General features: G+C 45.4%; 1 long non-coding RNA gene across 1 annotated transcript; it reads right to left on the bottom strand.

Moving 5' to 3' along the window:
• Nucleotides 1–4,165: 4,165 nt before the first annotated feature.
• LOC309371249 lies at nucleotides 4,166–7,745 on the bottom strand. Its single transcript, XR_014168968.1, has 3 exons — nucleotides 7,657–7,745; nucleotides 7,114–7,249; nucleotides 4,166–4,356 (listed from the first exon to the last, which is right to left on the bottom strand). It is a non-coding gene; the product is annotated as an uncharacterized lncRNA (long non-coding RNA).
• Nucleotides 7,746–8,297: the final 552 nt, after the last annotated feature.

Below are 8,297 nucleotides of genomic sequence, written 5' to 3'. Positions count from 1 at the left end.
CCCTTCGTTAAGATTGTTTTGCTTGGGCGTAAGGTTGATAAAAAACATGTTTACTCCTTAATTGGGATGAGGACCCACAATAATGCAATATGAAATATCCAGCACAGAGTCAGACAAACCACTTAGCCTCACTGATTGATGTGGAGCTATATTGTTTTATTGATTTTAACTTTTGTATGTTTTTAAGAATGGTTGTACAACTGTACCTTGTTTTGTGGCTGGGATCTGTTCCGGAGCCCTGGCCACTAGCCAAAAAGGATGCAGGGCAAAGCATCATGTCTGCACACGCTCGTGGAGCGGTTTGCACTTCTGAGCATGCGCAAAGCACTATTTAGTGCTTCTGCTAATGCACGAGCAGCAAACCCAGAAGTAACCCATTCCAGTACTTCTGTGTTTGCCACGGACGGAATGGATGCTAGACAAGGCAGACGTTCACGGAGGTATTACTGTATTTCATTTTTTTTCTTACCTACTTGGAAGGTCAATACAGCCCAGGTGGTTAGGAAGGCCCAACAGAGACTTCATTTCCTTAGGGTCTTGCGAAAGAACAATGTTTGACAGCAACTGATGATTTCCTTCTATCAATCCACGATAGAAACTGTTCTCTCATACTGTATTACGGTGTACGCTGGTTTGACAGCCATGGACAGAAAGTCTCTACAGAGGGTGGTGAAGACAGCACACAATATCTTGGGCTGTCCCCTGCTTCAGGTTACAGACTCCGCTAACACAGAAATAGTACCTTGGGTTAAGAACTTTGCTTCAGGATGAGAACAGAAATCATGTGGCGGCAGTGGGAGGCCCCATTAGCTAAAGTGGTACCTCAGGTTAAGAACAGTTTCAGGTTAAGAACGGACCTCCAGAACAAATTCAGTTCTTAACCCGAGGTAACACTGTATGTTGAATATCCAATAAGATGTATGAATTCTCCTTCAGTCCCCGAAAATATTGGATACACACCTCAAATCCACCTACTCTGCCTTTAGCTAGCTGACGTTCAAGTCAGCAGCTACAACAGAAGTGTCATCAGCCTTATTAACTGTAGCAATGTTGAACGCTTAAAGCTTTGCACATTTAAATTTGTTTCCCTGTTGAACCCAGTGCCCTTTATTGGGTTTGTAGATTTGCTGGTTATTTTAGGGTTGCTTGTGAAGGGCTGAACAAGTGCTATTGATTTTGGTTCAGGAATGAAAGATCCTTTGAAGCATTTGCCTTCTGGGAACTGCCCAATACCATAGGGTGAGCTATGGCAGATCAAAACCAGTTAATAGCTACAAGTGAGGGAAAGAATGTGCCGGCTGGAAAAGTGAAGCTTTAAAAGTGAACTAATCAATAGCCAGCTGATGGCTTCTTTGAATCTCTCTGCTCTTTGTTCACCTTAAAAATGCATGGGGTTATTTCCCATTATTTTGGCTCTGTCGCCGTTGAAGGACACTTTCAAAGCAGAGGATGCTCAGAAGTGAAGAGCAAGATGGGATTGTGTTTTGTATGTCATCATGCTGTTCGTAGATGCTGTTTCCTAAGGCTTCATCCCAGGACATGGTTCTGACAAGACACAGGATGCAGCAACGTTCCTGAGGTTCTATGGACCTGGTCTGGTCAAACTCCAGACCAGCTCCAGAGACAACTGGAGGTAACATCTTCAACTGCCCCATGGGACTACCAGTGATGGGCAACAGAAATGCTATATTGCCACAGTCTTTCAATTCATGTCATTTCACATTCCCTGCAATACTCTGATGTAGCATCATCCAGTGGGAAATTTACAAGTGGCAGGCGGCTTACAGTTAAAATTAAGTGAAGAAGGGGAAATATAGGGGATGATAGTCTGATCCTGAGCACCGTCACTCACAAGCCTTCACTCAGTAGTTGCCTGAGTGTGCTGAGTGCTAGACTTGGGTCAGAGCCTGCATGTGAAACTACAGGCTCAGCCACACTTCCTTAAAAAATAAAATAAAATATTATGATTTTCCGTTATATGCATTTTAATAGTTTTACAGTCATTCTAACATTTCAAAATTTGACTTCCTTCCACCTCTTTCTGTGGTTCCTTAAATTTATTTTTTTGACATTTCCTGCATATTCTAAATTAACTTATTCTCTTATTCATCTGCTTTAGATATATGTTCTTATGAAACTGCAGGTTATTACAATAATCCTGTCAATGTTCTTATCTGTTTGCAGTGTGTTTGTAAATATTCAATAAACCATTTCCATTCTTTTATAAAAAGTTTGTTATCTTGATTTCTTCTTTTTCCATTAAGTTTCGCTACTTCTGCATATTCCATAAGTTTTTGTATCCATTCTTCTTTCGTTGGGACTTCTTCTTTTTCCAATTTTGGGCAAATAACATTCTTGCCACAGTAGTGGCATATATGAATAAATTTCTGTACTGTTTCGGTAGTTCTGCCCTATAATAAGGCTCATCCACACTTGTTCCATGCCTAGAAAGCACAAGTTTTCTGCTTGACCCATATTGTGTACTGGCGGCTTTCCCTTTGCCCTGTTCCTTTCTCAGGGAAAATCTGCTCTTTAGCAATAAATCAGAACCATTGGCTATCTATGGGAAGCCTGATCCCTGTTTGCTCCAATTGAGCATTAAAGGGAAGTTTTTTCCAGGGGAAAGGAGCAGCACAAGTCTAAAATAAGCCCTATCCTGGAAGCTTAATTACACAACCTTAATCTAAATCATGCAAGAAAGCAGGATGTAAATGTAATAAATTGGGGAGGGGCTGGAGTAAATTGTCACCCCCCACCCTTAACAAATCTTCCTTGTCTTATCAAAGATCTTTTTCACTTTTTGTGAACTGCTCAGAGGTTTCACCCAAGCAAGAATTCCTTTTGGCCCTGCAATTTGGTTGCGCCCAAAACTTATGGATACATATTGACATGAGAACCTTCCCTCCATCCTTCAAGACAAGAGCGGCTAAAAGAAAGGTGACCTGTGGGCCACATTGATGGTCAGCCACACCTCCCAAAGCCACAGGTCAGTGCTGGGTGTGGCAAATATATATGCACATGCACAGACAAACCATACAACACACATAGGCATTTACAACAAATAGGCAGTGGTGTAGGAAGGGGTGTGTGGTGGGTGCGGACCAAACCGGGTGTCATCCCTGAAGGGGGTGACAAAATGGCTATGGGCTATATGATGCGGTGGCTCGGACACCTGCAGGCTCCACACTGCCCAAAACGGCAGCGTGGGGCTTGCATATGCCAGCCACCTCTCCCTCAGCCATCTTACAGCTGGGGGGTGGCGGCGAGGCTCGATGCAGCGTACTCTACCCCAGCTCGCACCACCCAATGGGTGGCTTGCCAGGCGCCTGAGCTACACCACTGCATGGGGGGGGCAGCTACATATTGCAAACAACAGGAGCAAAGCATAGCAAACAGGTCTGCGACCAACTACCCCTCTAAGAAGGCTTCAGCTGGGCAATTTGGAATGGGCAGCAAGCAGAGGGGTGCCGTGGTCCTGGGCCCAATTTTGAGAGGGGGCACAAGCAGGCGTCTCCACAGGAGGCTCCTTCATTGGAGCCTGACTGTGTGCCAGAAAGAGCTGTGCTGCAGCTGTTGTGCTTGTGCCTGGCACAGCTCCACCGCACCTGGGTCAGGCCTCCTCAGCTGCTGCAGCAGTTCTACCACCTTCTGACCCAGTGGCAGAGAGCAGGAGAGTTGGCAGCAATGCTGCTGCCCATCCTCCTTGGCTGTGAGGCACCTGCAGTTTCCCTGCCCCTATCCTAACAACCTGAAGTGTGATCTGCAGAGGGCACCTTCTGTGCCCTACCCCCTTTGGGGAATGCCCCGCATGCCCGCCCTGGGCAGTGCGGGCATACGCTCCACTGCTGCAAATAGGGCACACATACATACATACATTTACCTGACATGCAGGCACCCAACACTCTCTCCCTCTCTTTCTCTCTCACACGCATACATGAAGTCACACACTCATGCAAACACTCTCGCATGCAAGCACACTTGAAAGAAAATATAAACTCACCACCAGCATTTTTTTGTACACACTTCTCCAGCACTGGAAATGCTGCCTTTCACTCGTAATTCTTTAGGCGACAGCATCTGCAAAATCCATAAGAGCAATTCAGTTTTCCATTCCATTATTTGCTGTGAGCAGCACGCTTTCGTGGAAAATTCATCTCTTGGTATGAATTTCAGCGGATTTAATTTGTATTGCAGTTCTGTCCTCTCTTTTTTGTCTCTGAATCCTCCCTTCAGCTCAAAGCCTTGAATAATTATGTGCACGCATGTTTTAGTCGCAGTTGCACGCATAGTGGATTTGTAGTTCAAAGGTCACCCAAACAGTTATTTGTTCTTGCCCAGGAACATGTCACTCATGATCTGGAAGTGGATTAGGCATTCCAGGGTTAACCATCAAGACAGATCAGGCATGAATTGGTGCAACAGAACACGAATATCATGGGTAGGCAGACAGCTTGGCATGAAAAGGTCTAAAATATCAGAAGAATGAAGACCTCCCTCCAGTACATGTTCATCTATATAAATATAATCACCAAAAGCTTGGCAGCTTTGGGGATGGCTAACTGCGTTTGCAGATCAGAATTTGAATGAGTGAAACTGCTTTCCCCCTCCCTCTTCTTTTTTGGTATAATTTCATTCCCCTGCCCTGCCCCACATTTTGGCAGCAAATTTTGAATAAAGATCTGTTTGTTTCTTTTTAAAGTGCACATTGCTTCAGATGTAGGGTGGTTTATTGCTCTGTTGTAAACTGGACTTTAAATACACTATATAGTTTTTCCTTTTGGGGTCTAGATAATAATAATAATAAATTTTATTTATATCCCGCCCTCCCCAGCCGAAGCTGGGCTCAGGGCGGCTAACAACAGTCAAAATAGTTCAACATTCTAAAAACATTCATTATAAAATTAATTAAAATCAAATTAATGGCAACCATCAAGCAAAATCCTGTGCAGGTTGCCAGAGGAGGGGGTCAGGCTGCACCCTGACCAAAGGCCTGGTGGAACAGTTCTGTCTTGCAGGCCCTGCGGAAAGATGTCAGGTCCCGCAGAGCCCTAGTCTCTTGTGACAGAGCATTCCACCAGATTGGAGCCACGGCCGAGAAAGCCCTGGCTCTAGTTGAGGCCAGCCTAACCTCTCTGTGGCCTGGGATCTTTAGGATGTTTTTATTTGCAGACCGTAAATTTCTCTGTGGGACATACCAGGAGAGGCGGTCCCGTAGGTACGAGGGTCCTAGGCCGTATAGGGCTTTAAAGATGATATATCACTCCCAGTCTATCCCAACGTGTGTGTGTGTGTGTGTGTGTGAGAGAGAGAGAGAGAGAGAGAGAGAGAGAGAGAGAGAGAGAGAGAGAGAGAGGAGGAACAGTAGTACAGTCATACCTTGGATCCCAAATGCCTTGCAAGTCAAACGTTTGGCTCCTAAATGCAGCAAACCTAGAATCATAGAATCAAAGAGTTGGAAGAGACCACAAGGGCCACCGAGTCCAACCCCCTGCCAAATAGCACTCTCTTCACCTGGGAGTGTGTGTTCCGGTTTGCGAACATTATTTGGAACCCGAACGTCTGACATGGCTTCCATGGATTCCGATTGGCTGCTGGAGCTTCCTGCAGCCAATCAGAAGCCGCACCTTGGTTTCCGAACATTTTGGAAGTTGAACGGACTTCCGGAACGGATTCCGTTTGACTTCCAAGATACCACTGTATCTATTTGGATTGGTGGGGCAGAGGACAGGGAGACCAGCACAGGACAGAGCTACAACCCATCACAGCCAGAGTTAGCTAAGTCTAGTGTTGTCCCACCTTCCTCCCTGTTACATTCTACAGGGACTACAAGGAGCAAGCTCACAGCCAATGTCATCCCCTGCACAGATTGTAAACAGGAAGGCAGGCAGATGAGTGCTGGCTGTGAGCAGGGTGAGGGTGGTAGAGCACTTCCTCATTCACCCAAGTGGACCAGCCTCCACTCTGTGTGTTTGCGTTCATGTACATGCAGTTTATCTCCTTCTGTTTCCCAAATCCAGGGTGCCAGATCCACCTCTTCTGGCCTCACACGTGCAAGCAGGGGTGGAATATGCAAATTCCACTTTCACATCTACATTTAAGTGTACCTAGGCAGCAAATATGGGGCTGAATTCTTAATTTAATGGGGAAAACCATCATGCCATTTTCAGCTAAACACACTGAATCTAAGACGAGCCCTGCTGAATCAGGGCGATGGACCACCTAGTCTAGTATCTCCTTCTCATAGTGGCCAACCAGGTGCCTGTGGAAAGCTAGAAAGCAGGACCTGAGGACAACAGCACTCTCTTCACCTGCAGTTTCCAGCAAGTGCTATCAGATTCTCATTAAAGTCCTCCAAATTGGTGCCCACCACCAGGTTTTGTGGCTGTGAGTTTTACATGTTGGCTATGCACTGCCTGAAGAAGTACAAAGCTATATGTGCACATATATTTGGACTGTCTAAAGGTAAGATAAAGGTAAAGGACCCCTGGATGGTTAAGTCCAGTCAAAGGCAACTATGGGGTTGCGGCGCTCATCTGACTTTTAGGCCGAGGGAGCCAGCTTTTGTCCACAGACAGCTTTCCAGGTTATGTGGCCAGCATGACTAAACCGCTTCTGGTGCAATGGAACGTCATAATGGAAACCAGAGTGCACAAAAATGCCGTTTACCTTCCCGCCGCAGCGGTACCTATTTATCTACTTGCACTGGCATGCTTTCGAACTGCTAGGTTGGCAGGAGCTGGGACAGAGCAATGGGAGCTCACCCCGTCGCAGGGATTTGAATCGGGAATCTTTGAATCGGCAAGCCCAAGAGGCTCAGTGGCTTATACCACAGCACCACCCAAGTTTACCTTTGGACTGTCTATCCCAGTGAGGTCAGCCAAAGTGGGAGCGGCATCCCAAGTGGGTAGGAATCACATTCCTCCACATTTGGGCTGAATTAGGAAAGAGACATGTCATCCTACCCAGCCCTTTTATTTCCCCCCATCTTATGGAAAACTTCCTATTTATCACTTGAGTGGTCCCATATTTCAATTTAGCAAAATAACCTGGCTTCTCCCCACCCTCCTTTTTCCAGTAAAGGGTGGACTAGATTGAACTGTAACTACTTTTCACCTCCCAGACGAAAAATGTCTCCATACAATCATTGACTGCAATCTACGGTCTGCTTGCTGCTGCCCTCCTTCAACGCCACTTCCACAGTTGCTTTAGGTGACTCCTTGTGTGTGCAAAAACCTTGACGGACCCCAACCTGTATGAAAAACATTCAGTTTGATCATATTTTGATCAGTCAACCTTTTTCTGCTGGTGCTTATGATTCTAATTCATCTTTCACAGCTCTGTACCAAAGAGGGGCTAAAAATAAAAAACCAACCCAAGAGCAACTTGCACAATAAATGTCCTTTCTGTGCCATTTGATTTTTTGTTGTTTTTTTTACTCCAGTCAGTACAAAGGTAATTCAAATCCTCCTTGATCGCTATTCTAGGGTGGATTTTTAAAAAGGCATTTTTTTTAAAAAAAATCCACTCTCCTGAAGCTTTCCAGACCTGCCACCTTATCCTGCCCTGGAGTGCGGCTGTAATTTCCTGTAATATTTCTAACCATATATCTTTCACTTCACTACAAATTGCCTCGGCTATTGAAGTCAGCCTGCATACCTTGTTTCTTCCTCTCTGCCATAGACTCCCTTTCCTCCTGCGGTATATTTCCATGCTCGAATCTGTGCTTGCAGCGAGCTCTGTGCCCTGGGAGTTAAGCAGTTCTGTCAGTTTGCTGATTAGATCAAGTCTCTCATACTCCTGTTTGCTACATGCTTCTTTTGAAATGCACATGCTCTGAGTCTTTTCCGATAAATGCCCATCGCATTCATAGAGGAGGGAAAACAACAACCCAGAAAGTACATCATTGGATGTGTCACTTCCCACTCCCCCCACTGCGGGTCTTCATTTTTAATCCTTTCGACTTGCTACCTGTTGCTCATTATTTCTTTCTGCTTCAGTAGCACTTATCCATCACAAACAGAAGTTGGTTCATTGTTTTGTTTTTAGCCTTCTAAATCCCTTTGTTCTGATATCACATTCCATGTACAGTGGTACCTCGGGTTAAGTACTTAATTCGTTCCGGAGGTCCATTCTTAACCTGAAGCACCAGTTTAGCTAATGGGGCCTCCTGCTGCTGCTGCACCGCCGGAGCACGATTTCTGTTCTCATACTGAAGCAAAGTTCTTAACATGAAGCACTATTTCTGGGTTAAGCAGAGTCTGTAACCTGAAGCGTATGTAAGCTGAAGCGTATGCAAT

The sequence above is a fragment of the Podarcis melisellensis genome (genome assembly GCF_964234715.1).
Source record: "Podarcis melisellensis genome assembly, chromosome: 5".
Classification (NCBI taxonomy): Eukaryota; Metazoa; Chordata; class Lepidosauria; order Squamata; family Lacertidae; genus Podarcis; species Podarcis melisellensis.
This window is presented reverse-complemented; position numbering and strand designations above follow the sequence as displayed.